Source organism: Acinonyx jubatus, chromosome D2, assembly GCF_027475565.1.
Source record: "Acinonyx jubatus isolate Ajub_Pintada_27869175 chromosome D2, VMU_Ajub_asm_v1.0, whole genome shotgun sequence".
Taxonomy (NCBI): Eukaryota; Metazoa; Chordata; class Mammalia; order Carnivora; family Felidae; genus Acinonyx; species Acinonyx jubatus.
In genome coordinates, this window is record NC_069393.1 from 41,795,793 (window position 1) to 41,808,811 (window position 13,019).

Here is a 13,019-nt window from a genome sequence, read left to right on the forward strand (position 1 = left end):
ACTCTTTAGGCACTAGTAAGCCAGATGAGTGACATGGCCAAATTGGTATTTTAAAAATACTGTTTGAAGGGATTTGTGGCAATGTAAGATGTCCCATCCTTATTATTTAGGGTTTTCCTTATTCCTGTTAACTTCTAGTGGAGAATGGTATTTAGAAGCCAAGATTTGGGGGCTAGATGTGCTTATTGCGATTGGGTTGTCAGTGCCCTTAAGCCCTCCCAAGGCATGTAAGTGTGCATGCGTGTATTTGTGGGATTTTGTATGCATACTAGTGACTGTATTTCTATATCTATGTATATTGAAAACTGTGGGTTTATGCTTATAATTTTAATTCCACTCTAAATATAGCGTTTCTCCTTTTCTGTATTTATAATTCTCTCCTCCAAGAGTGAGAAAATTGGTTTCTGTTTTCCTTAATATATTTATTCATTTCATCAGTCTCTTCAGTGCAACCTGTTTCCTGCCACCGCTGTTACTACCTGCCCTGTGTAGTTTCTCTCCTCACGCCATTAAGGTTCTGCATCTTAGTGAGGTTCCCCATGCATAGCTTCTTCTCATCCTCTGTGTACACCTTCCTCACCCTACTTGGGCTCTGACTCCTTGTCAGCCAGTCCCCTGGGCTCTGACAGCCCACACCAGTCTCCCTCTCCGTACGATGCCTCCTTACTGTGCTTGGGCACATGACATGATACTACATGTCAGTTAATGCCTACACATGGATACCATCCTTGCCATAATTGATTCTTTCATCTGGCACTAGTTCTTTTCTTGTATAGATGCTCTCTTTATGCTGCTTGAGCTCTGGTAGCCCTCTCCAGGCCATCCATGTGTGGATACCCACCTCAATCTGCTTAGACTCTGATAGCCCACACCAGGCTGCCTGTTTGTGCCTGTGCCCTTCATGTTCTACTCAGGTTTGACTCTGCTGTCACATTGTTTCCCTACTCCCTCCATGGATATCTTTTTCACTGTTGTGGGCTCTGACATGCCTAGTAAACTGCTTCCCTGCAGGGACATGTTCTCTACTTTGGCGTTTTTTGGGTAGAGACTTATCTTGTTCTGTCTCACTTAATGGCTTGTTTAGGAAGGGAAAGGATAATGAGGAAGAAGAAACAAATGAGAAAAAGAAAAAGTATCAACTTTATTAAGGTAGAATTTACATTCAAATAAAATGTACCCATTTTACATATTTTGTTTGCATTTTGTTGAATATGTGTACAGTTGTATAACCACCACTACCACAATCAAGATAAAGAACATTTCTACAATTGCTAAAATCCTCTCATGTCCCTTTGCCATCAGCTGTCTCTTGAACCTGTTCCAGACAACCATTACTCTTTCTGTTACTAAGTTTTGCCTTTTCTAGAATTTAATCTAAATGAGATCATCCAGTGTGTACCCTTTTAGTTTCTGGATTCTTTCACTCGGCGTAATGGTTTTGATATTCATCTATTTTGAGAGTATCAATAGTTCTTTACTTTTTATTGATGAATAGCATGTTATTGTGTGTATGTATGTGTGTATATATTTTTATTCATTTACCTGTTGATATTTGAGTTGTTTTTAGTTGTGGGAAATTGGGATGATGCTGAATTTCTGTATATTAATGATGAAAGTTAATAAGAATGAATGTAATTTAAAAAATTAGAATTTGAATTTAGACCACTTCTTCCATGGTCTTGGGTAAGTTCCCCATAAAAGATGCAGAGATTATAATAGCTCCTATCTGAGGACTGTTATAAAGAATGTATGAGGAAATTCAGATCAAGTGCTAAGCATAATGTCTGATGCCTAGAAAGCAATTAATAAATGTTAGGTATTACAATAATGGCAATAACAACAATAAAAATATGAAGGTCAGGGGTTTTTAATTGCTTGCATTGCTCAAAATTTTATGTGGCTGCTCAAAAAGCTAATTCCATTTACTTTAATACTCATTAAATTAGTCTTATTTCATCATTCAGTATATTTTATTAAATACTTGTTGAGTACTAAGATTGTGATAATAATGAAGATAAAAAGAAAGAAGACACAATTCTTGTATGTAGTGCATTGTTCTTAAAACTATACATTACAACTGGCTAGTGGGATTTGAAATAAATTTTGACCATTATAACTAGAATTTTTTCCTAATAAAGTAGAATAGTATAGGAACTATCAGGGGGCATTACATGTAAAAAAGACAAATACTGATTTGTGGAACATTTTTGATATGTTATCTGTATCTGAATATCCATCATCTATTCATCCATGCTTATTTAGATATATGCACACACATACACACACACATATATGCACACATATTCATAAATATATATACTTGGTTGTGATATAAATGTATTTCTTATTGTGGGCCGTGGTTCCCCCCAAAATAAACCTTTTCTAGTATATAAACAGTGCTATGCTCGGAATTCCAAGATAATAAATCATAGATTTAAATTGGAAATAATGAAATGATCACTGCATTAATAAAGCATTAAATCATCAGTAAATGTGCTGAATGATGTTTGTGATGTTTTATAAAGAAACCTGAAAATTTTTATATAAAAGATCTGAAGAAAATACTTATGTTCTATAAGAAGTCTAAATGTTATAAAAATTAATTTACTCCAGGGATGTTAATGTAGGAACCAAGCCAACTACTTTATAATCTAGGAGAACATATAAGCATTAAATAATTATAAAAATGATGTGTTACAAAGGGCAAAGATGCAAACTGAAAGTATGATTGGAACCTGTAGTTCTTCCCAGTACTGTTTTAGATGTAATACATTTCACCCAAAATCAAAACACCTTTATTTGTGGTATTCATCAAAATGACTCCAAAATTATTAACACCAAAGAATAAGAAAGACAAAAAGAGAAAGGGTGGGAGGAAACTCTTTAGAGCAAGATATAATACTGACACAAATAGAAACATAAAGCAGTGGAAAAGAATAGAAAACCCAGACATATGTGCTGAAGTATCTACTAAACAATTGGACACAGAAGGATTTTAAAGTAAATGACTGAGGAGAAACTCAGTAGTATAGAGGCAATTATTTAGTTTATACTATAGTAAACAGATGGTTTGAAGAATTAAATATTTTTTTAATTAAAATTTTAGAAGAAATTTACAACTAATATTTTCAAGTGACAGAAGAAACCTATAAAAAAGGATATCCTGACTCAGATATATACAATTAGGTTCAATAAAAAAATCTAAACAGAAAAAATTTGTAAATAACAGTTGCTTAAAATATTACAAAATCTATCCTTATATAACAATGTTCTAGTCAATTTGAATACTAGATTTTTCTATTTTAAAAATATATTTATCCCAACCATTTGTTAGGCTCACCTCTCTGAAGCGCTTATTTAAAATCAGGCTTTATAAGTTTGTATTTCAGAAATCCTCTCAAATATAGCTTGAATCATTAGATGCTAAACCCAATAGGTGAATTACAGCATTACTCAAAAATTATTTTCAGTGTACGTTATAGAGTCTACGTGAGGTGATGCGATTGTTCATATGCTTTTTTTTTTTTAATGACTTTTTAAAAAGAAAATGAAAAAAATCCACGTCTCCTCTTCCTCTACTCCCTTTCCTAGGATGCCTCTTGTGATTGTGTTGTAGCATATCTGAAACACAAGGCAGCTTTGTTGACATCACTGATGATGCTTGTCAGCAGAGATTGGTCAATGCTGCCAAACTTTTTTGTTAGTCATTTCAAGTGTCTGTGTCCATTGCAGCTGCTCTGGAACTCATAGGAAGATCCCAGTTTTTGCAAACTCATGGAGGAACCACCTGGGTAAGATGGAGTTTGTTACAGGGTTTTCCAATAAGTTCATATGTGAACAAGAGTTTACCTTGATGCTAGGTCAAAAGAGAAAAGTGGAAGATGGCTTGATGACAGTAGTCTCCTAGTGCTCTTAGGATAAAGGAAAGTCTCTGTCTCTTTTTGAATCTTTAATAAAATGCTACTGGCATAAGAGTTAAGTAAGGATAATTGTATTTAGAGTTCAGAAATCCTAATTAGAAATCATAGAGACTGTTGAGACACTTCATTCAGTAAAGCAGCCCACCATAGTTGGGATAATCAGTTAACTATGAATTGCTTATTTTTTGTGCAGCAGGGTGTTGTAGTTTTTATGTATTTCTGCATCTATGCATTTATTAAATAGGTTTATGCAAAATCCTTAGAACAGTGCCAGCATTATTCAGTAAATGTTAGCTTCTTAATATATGTGATATGAAATATGAACATTGCATGTGCGATTGTTTTTCAGTTTTTTTTTTTTTTAAGAGAAAAGGTTTTCTGTCCATTTTATGTTTTTCTTCCTCCTGTAATGCTTAAAGAAGCTTTTCTAATTTGGGTTTGGGACACTTTTCATTTGAGTTGAAGTTTACTTACTATTGGTTAGTGTCAGAGTTATTTGGAGAGGAGATGATTTATTAATTGATTCAGTTGGAGATTTTATTCATGACCTTTAAGCTCCTGTGCTTTGATGGAAATAATAGGTTTTTCCCTCTTTGATTGGCTAAGTCTAGACTGCTAGGCTGTCAAAAAAAATTGGAAAGTTTTTTTTTTGAGGCATACCAATAGCTTAAACATTAGTAACTCTTCAATTGTCTTGGGCTACACTATAAATTTGTTTTATTTAGAATAATATTATTTCAATTTTCAAAAATATTTGAGGATGGGCTTTCATCCTTTATTGATTTCTAATCTAGATTAATAATAAAGAATATCTATGTGATATAAATTCTTTGGAATGTGTTGATATTTGCTTTGTGTCTTAAAGCAGGGGTGGAAAACTTTTCCTTAGAAGGCTACATAGTAAATATTTTAGCTTTTCTGGGCAAGAAGCAAAATCGTGGTTCTTATGTAGATATTTATAAAATCATTTAAAATGCAATCATTTAAAAATGTAAAAGCCATTCTTAGCTTTTGGACTCATGGACTATGATAAAAATAGACATCTGGCTGGATTTGTCCTGTGGACCATGGTTTATAATTTCCTGGCTTAGAATATGCTTGATTTTTGTGATTTTTCTATGTTTGTTTGAAAGCATATATTCTCTGTATTTTAGGTAGCAGTATGTCTATTATATTGACCTTTTTATTGTGTTATTTATATTTATCCTTACTAAATTTTTCTCTTTGCTCTATGAGTTTCTGAGAGTAGTATTAATTTCCTGCTATAATTATAGATTTTTCCATTTCTTCTTTTAATGCTCTATTTTATTAGGTATATAAATGTTTACGATTGGCACATCATCTTGGTGGAGTGTTTCTTTGATCACTAAAGCTTTGTTTATCCTCATTAATGCTTTTTATCTTTAATTTTACCTTGCCGCTTGTGTTATAGTCATATTAATATATCAATTTTACTTTTCTTGTGATTATTGAGATTTATCTGGTGTTCCTCTCTCCTTTTGTTTGCTTTTAGTTTTTTCTTTTTTTTTTTTAATTAATTTTCTGAGGCTGCCACAATATAAAATACAAACTGGGTGGCATATAACAACAGAAATTTATTCTTCCACAGTTCTGGAGGCTTGAAATCTGAAATCAAGGTGTTGTCAGGGCCATGTGCTCTCTGAAGGCTCTAGGAGAGGAATCTTCCCTGCCTCTTTAGCTTCTGGTGGTCCTGGCAATCCTGGGCATTCTTTGCCTTGTAGATGCATCACTCCCGTCTCTGCCTCTATCTTCGCATGACCTTCATATGACCTGTGTGTTTGTGTGTCCAAATTTCTCTCTTCTTATTTACAAAGATACTGGTCATATTGGATTTTAGGCTCGGCCCTATTCCATTATGACCTCAATTTGATTACATTTGTAAAAACCCTATTTCCAGATGAAGTTCTATTCACAAGTTTTGAATTGGCATGAATTTCTAGGGGAGACAGAATTCAATCTAATTCAGCTTTTTTGAGGTATAATTTTCATGCTCTAAAATTCAGCCCTTTTTGTTGTAAAGTTCTGTGAGCTTGACAAATCCATACAGTTGTGCAGCTAGCTATTATAATCACCCCCAAAATTCCTTTTTTTTTTTTTTAACTTTTATAATCAATCCCTACACCCCCTGCTAGCTCCTGGCAACCACTGATTTTTTAACCACTGATCTTTTTTATGTCTCTGTAGTTTTGCCTTTTCAAGACTGTCACATAAATGGAATCATATATGGTTTTCTGAGTCTGGCTTTTTTCCCTTACCATAAGTCATTTCAAATTCATTCATGCTGTCCTTGTATCACTAATTTGTCCCTGCTTATTGCTGAGTAGTATTCCATTGTATGCATGCATGTTTGTTTATCCGTTTACCAGTTGAAGGTTATTTGTTTCACTTTCCAGTTTCTGGCAATTGTGAATAAAGCTACTATAAATATAAACATTTGTGCATAGATTTTCATGTGCACATGTTTTCATTTCTCTTGGGTTAGTACCTTGGGTTAAGATTGCGGAGTTGTATGGTGAGTATATATTTAACTTAAGAAACTGCCAAGCTGTTTTCCAAAGGGTCTGTATGATTTTGTATTCCCATCAGCAATTAATGAAAGCTTCAGTTATTTTGCATCTTTGCATCTTCCTGGTATTGTGTTTTTCAGAAGCTTTTCAAGTAGATGTGCAGTGGTATCTTACTGTGGTTTTAATTTGCATTTGCCTAATGACTAATCATTTTGAGCATATTTCCATGTACTTATTTACTGTTTGTATATCTTCTTTGGTTTTTATTATTTTGCCCATGAACAAAAATGTCTGTTTTATTGATTTTTGAAAGTTCTTTATATATTTATAATAGTACTTTAGCAGGCAGGTAAATGAAACAAATGAATATTGAAAAAAATGAAAGTTGCTTTTTAGGCAGCTATGTACAATTGTGAGTTAATTAACTGTTAAAAACCCTGAAGCACATTATCATTTTTTTTTATTGTCAATATTGTTTAAAAATAGCTAACAATTTATAAGTGCTCTCTATGAGTTAGATACTATGCTCAGTATGTTACCTGGATTATTGCAAATATTTTCTCCCAGTCCATAGCTTCTCTTCTTAATCTGTTAATAGTATTTTAAAGAGCAGAAGTCCTTCTCTTGAAGTCAAATTTATCACTATTTTTTATTGTCATGTTTGTGGTATCATATTTAAGAAATCTTGGTCCAACCCAAAGTTACAGAGATTTTCTGTTTATTTGGAGAGTTTTTATAGTTTTAAGTTTGGCATATAGGTCTGCAGTCTGTTTTGAGAATTTTTGTATATGGCATGAGGTTTGAGTGAAATTAATTTTCTTGCATATGGATGTTCTGGTACCATTTGTTGAAAAGACTATCCTTTCTTTATTGAATTGCCTTGGTACTTTTATCAAAAATGCCTTTGAACATAAATGTGTCTGTTTCTGGACTCTTTCATTCCTTTGATCAATGTCCTTTTGCCAATATCAGATTCTCTAGATTACGATAGCTTTTATAGTAAGTCTCAAAGTAGTATTATATCTTCCAACTTTATCTTTTCAAAATTATTTGACTGTTTTAGTTCTCTTGCCTTACTATGTAAATTTTAGAACCAGCTTTTCTATTTCGGCGAAAATTCTGCTGGAAATTTGGTTGAGTGGGCACTGATATGTAGTTGAATTTGGAAGAGAGTTGATATTTCAACAATATTGAGTCTTTAAATTCATTAAAGAGTATACCTCTCCATTTATGTAAGTCATCTCTGATTTCTTTTTTTTTTTTTTTTTGGTTTTTAAATTTTTTTTTAACGTTTATTCAGTTTTGAGAGACAGAGACAGAGTGCAAGTGGGGGAGGGGCAGAGAGGTAGGGAGACACAGAATCTGAAGCAGGCACCAGGCTCTGAGCTGTCCGCCCAGAGCCAGATGCGGGGCTCAAACTCACAGACCGCGATATCATGACCTGAGCCGAAGTCACTCAACTGACTGAGCCACCCAGGTGCCCCGATTTTTTTTGTTTGTTTGTTTTTGAAGTTTGTCTATATTTTGTTAGATTTGTACCTAAATATTTCTATTTGGGGATTTTGATTTTTTTTCTTGGTTTTGTTGGATTTTGGTTTAATGTAAATTTTTTTAAATGTCAATTTTCAGTTCTTTGCCATAGAAATAGTAGATTTTTATATATCAACCTTGTATTTTGTGACTTTCCTAAATTCATGTGTTAGTTCTAGTAGTAGTATTGCAGATACTTTGGGAAATGATACAGCTAAAATTATATTACTTGAATGGAGATGGTTTTATTCCTTTTTTAGTTTCTACTTGTCCTTTAAAATTTCATTTTACTTGCTTTATTGCACTGGGTAGGAACTCCAGTATAATAGAGTACCTTGTTCCTGGCTTTGGGGGTAAAGCATTCAGTCTTTCACTGTTAAATATGATGTTAATTTTGAGGCTTTTTTTAGATGGATTTTATCAGGTTGAACAAGTTCCCTTCTCTTGCTAGTTTGCTGTGTTTTTGTCATGAATGGATGTTGAATTTTGGAAGAAACTTTTTCTGTGTCTGTTGCGATAATCATATAGATATTTCTTGATATGCTGAATCACATTGCTTTTTAACTATTGAGCCAGCTTTACATTCCAGGGATCAACTCCACTTGTTCATAATCTTTTTTCCTTTTTATATATTATTGAATTTGATTCAGAGATATTTTTTCAAGGACTTTTGTGTATTCACAAAGGATCTTGATCTTTAAGTCTTCTTATACTGTCTTTGGTTCAGGTAAGTGCTAGCCTCATTTAACTGATTTAATTTTCTAACTTGATTTATGTTTTCTCTAAGAGATTATATAGAACTGATACTATTCCTTTAAATTTTGGAAGAATTTTATAGACAAACATCTAGCCTTTAATATTTCTTTTATGGAAGGTTTAAATTATGAAATAATTTTATTAATAATCACATCTACTCAAGTTGTCTGTTTCATTTGGGGTGAGTTTTGATAATTTGTGGTTTTTGAGTAATTTCTCCATTTCATGTAAGTTGTCAACTTTGTGTGCATAGAGTCACTCATAGTATTATTGCCTTATGTACTTTTAATGCCTGAAACATCTTAATGATATCCCTGCTTTCATTCCTGATACCTGTTTTCTCTGTCCTGATATGTATCTGATTTGTGCCTTCTATCTTTGTTCTTTGGCAGTTTTGCTAGATGTTTTATAGTTGCCAAATAACCTGTTTTTGGTTTCATTGCTTTCTTTCTATTTCTTGATTTTCAATTTCATTAATTTCTGCTCTTTATTATTTTCTTCTTTCTGCTTGCTCTGGGTTTATTTTGCTCCAGTTGTAGATTTGACACCTTTGTTTTAATATGAGTCTCTCTTATAATAATTTTCCCACTAAGCACTGCTTTAGTTGAATTCCACAGATTTTGATAATGTGGTATCTTCACTTTTCTTCAAATCAAAATATTTTATTTGCCTTCAGGTTTCTTCTTTGACCCATGGATGATTTAAAGTTCCTTGTTTACTTTCTAACAGTTTGAACATTATCCTTCTGTTACTGATTTCTAGTTTAATTCCCTTATGTTCAGAGACCACACTTTGTCTATTTTCTATTCTTTTTAAATTGAGCTTCCCAAATCTGCAGGTTTATGTTTTTCACCAAGTTTGGGGTGTATTTGTCTGTTATTTCTTCAAATACTTTTTTCTGCCCTCTACCCTTCCTTCTGTGACTCTAATGCTATGAATATTATATTAGATCCTTCATTCTTGTCCCATACTTCCCTCAGCAGATTCTATTCTTTTTCCACGCCGCCCCCCACCCCCCATCTCTTTTCTCTTCATGGTTCAAATTGCATGATTTCTGTTGATGCGTCTTCAAGTTCACTCTGTTATCTCAAATGCTGGTATTCAGTCCAGCTAGTGCATTTTGAAATTTAATTATTGAATCTTTTCAGTTCTAGAATTTGCACATTTCCACTTTGTTCTATTTCTTTGCTAAGATTTTCTCTTTCCATTCCCTTTAAGAGTTCTCTTTTACTTTTGGAGAATTTTTATAATGGCCCTATTAAAATCTCTTTCAATTAATTCCAACCTCTGTCTTGTTTTGGCATTGGTGTTTGTTGATTGTCTTTTCCTGTGTGAGTTGAGATGTTCCTTGTTGTTTGTGTGTTGAGTAATTTTGGATTGTATATCTTGTATCTTTGTGTGTTTTGTTAGGAGACACTTAATTTTGTTTAAATGTTATGGAGAATATTGTGGGGTTTCTTGGGGTTTTTTGTTGTTTTGGTTTTGGTTTTGGTTTTAATTTTCTTAAAATAATTTTTTTTTGGTAATGTTTATTTTTGAGAGAGTGAGAGAGCATGCGAGTGGGGAAAGGGCAGAGAGAGAGAGAGGGAGACACAGAATCTGAAGCGGGCTCCAGGCTCTGATCTGACAGCACAGAGCCCAACATGGGGCTCAAACTCATAAACCGCAAGATCATGCATGACCTGAGCAGAAGTCGGACACTTAACCGACTGAGCCACCCAGGTACTCCTGTTTTAATTTTAAAGCAGACAAATGCTCTGGTTACATTCAGGCTAGAAGTTCAAACTAGCCAGCCACCTTTGGATTGTGGCTGTAATGTCATTTCTATTTCAGAGCCTTTGCCATGCTCATCAGATCTGTCCTTAGTATACACCTTTCAGTGGCTAGATTGGGCCTGGGCAATGGTCTTAGTTTATTTCTCAAAGTCTTTGATATTAGGATCAGATTCAAGCAAGTGCTATTCAGGGTTGAACCTAGAAATTTACATACAGCTTCCTGGAGTCCTGAGCTGGTCTCACTGGTATTTTCTTTTTACCTGGGGCTCCCCTTTTTGTCTCTTCTCCCTGAAAGCTGATGTTTTATTTTTCTCATTCTGCTACTTACTTTCCACAGCTATACCCACATCTAAGGCAAAAGCAGTGTATACTTGTGTTGTCTCCTATTCTTTGGAGTTCCTGCTTGCAATTTGCAGGAAGAAGATAGAGATGTTTGAAAATAAGTCAGATTATACAGTTTCTCTTTTCTCAAATATATACTTATATGTAGTACTGTTTTTTTACATCAAGGCATTTACAGCAGAGATGAACTTTTAACTGAGATGAGTCTTGTAAAATTTCTTTTTTTATTTTAAACATTTAACATGGTGTTCTGAAGGCATTCATTAGGACATTGCCTCCCCTTTCAGGTCAAATTCTGTATCTCCATTTGATTTCACCAATGAAGATATAATTTATGTTAGAAATTTGACAAATGCTTATTTTTTGCTATGAATCTAAATACACATTCATAGGCCCTATACCCAGAGATTCTGATTCAGTAAAGAAGAAAATGGCCTACATGCTTATGTCTTCTACTTTAACATTCTTGTTTTAATACAGGACATTTCTGCAGTCTAAGAGATTTCCTCAGGACAGATAGGTCTGAGGAAGATGATGATAGTAGCACTCCTTGAAGGTTGTTGACTCAGCGGGTGTCTCAAGGCATCTGAACAAACCAGGTGTCAAACCACCCTTGGTAGGGGCCCAGTCCTTCACCATCACCCCAGGCATATTCTATACTTATTCATCTTTCTTGAGGTTGTCTGTGAATCATTTAATATGCCATTTCTTGGTTATTCCTAACCAATTCAGCAAGGGGTAGGACGTAATTTTTGTCATTTTCTTTATTGCATTTAAGGACAAAAAGTTTAACTTTTTCAACTTCTATTGAGATATAGCATACATCCAGTAGGTGTTTAAGGTATACCAATCTTAAGTGTATAACTTAAACTTTTCATATGTGTGTACCACCATACATCCTGTATGTACCATCCATACATACAGTCAAGACACAGAACATTTCCAACATCCCCTTTCCCTTAAGTCAACCCCTGTTCTGATCTCTAGCACAATAAATTAGTTTTTCCTTCTCTTAGGCTTCACATAAATCAAGTCATGCGGGGGTACCTGGGTGGCTCAGTTAGTTAAGTGTCTGACTCTTGATGTCGGTTCAGGTCATGATGTCAACGGTTCATGAGTTTGAACCCCACATTGGGTTATGTGCTGGCAGTGTAGAGCCTGCTTGGAATTCTCTCTCTCTCCCCCCCCTTCTCTTTCTACCCTTTGCTTGCTCGTACTGTCTCTCTCAAAATAAATAAATAAACAAAAAAAATAGTCATGCAATATGTATAATCTGGTCTAGTATTTTTAATCAAATGATTCTTATGGCTATGCCTTCTTGAATTATTTAATATTATTGTTTCTGACTCAGAAACAAAAACAAAAAATACATACTCAAGGGTGTCTCAGTGGCTCAGTCGGTTAAGCGTCTGACTTCGGCTCAGGTCATGATCTCATGGTTGTGGTTCGAGCCGCATCGAGCTCTGTGCTGACAGAGCCTGGAGCCTGCTTCGGATTCTGTGTCTCCCTCTCTCTCTGCCCCTCCCCTGCTCATGCTCTGTCTCTTTCTCTCTCAAAGATATGTAAACATTGAAAAAATTTTCTTTATTTAAAAAAAAAATTTTTTTTTAACGTTTATTTATTTTTGAGACAGACAGAGAGAGACAGAGCATGAACAGGAGAGGGGCAGAGAAAGAGGGAGACACAGAATCTGAAACAGGCTCCAGGCTCTGAGCTGTCAGCACAGAGCCCGATACGGGGCTCGAACTCAGACCGTGAGATCGTGACCTGAGCCAAAGTTGGACGCTTAACCGACCAAGCCACCCAGGCACCCCCCCAAAAAATTTTTTTTAAATCATACTCTAAAATTCATGTCTAAACCAAAGCAGATGTAATTTGACTTTTATTTTGCATTTTTTTGTGGGTGAGATAATCTTCAAATTCTTTAGGAAATTTTCCATATTCCTTTTCCCACTGTAAAACTTTCAATGGCTTTGTGCTTCATCCATTCATGTACTATCTGTTGTTTAGTTCCACAAATTATTCTTGCCCTTGCTTTATTTTTACCCGTTCCACATTTTCTTCTACAAATGTATACAATGAAAAGGAGATTTCTAAAATCTTATAACCTGTTTGTCCTTTGCCATGCTAGCAATTTGGTCTGGGTGAATTCAGGTTGAAAGGAGTGT

The 13,019-nt window shown here is 34.4% G+C and overlaps 1 protein-coding gene across 9 annotated transcripts in view; it reads left to right on the plus strand.

The window, feature by feature from the left end:
• CCSER2 (coiled-coil serine rich protein 2) overlaps window positions 1–13,019 on the plus strand; it is a 194,025-nt gene that overhangs the window by 129,180 nt on the left and 51,826 nt on the right. The gene's annotated exons all lie outside the window — the stretch shown is intronic.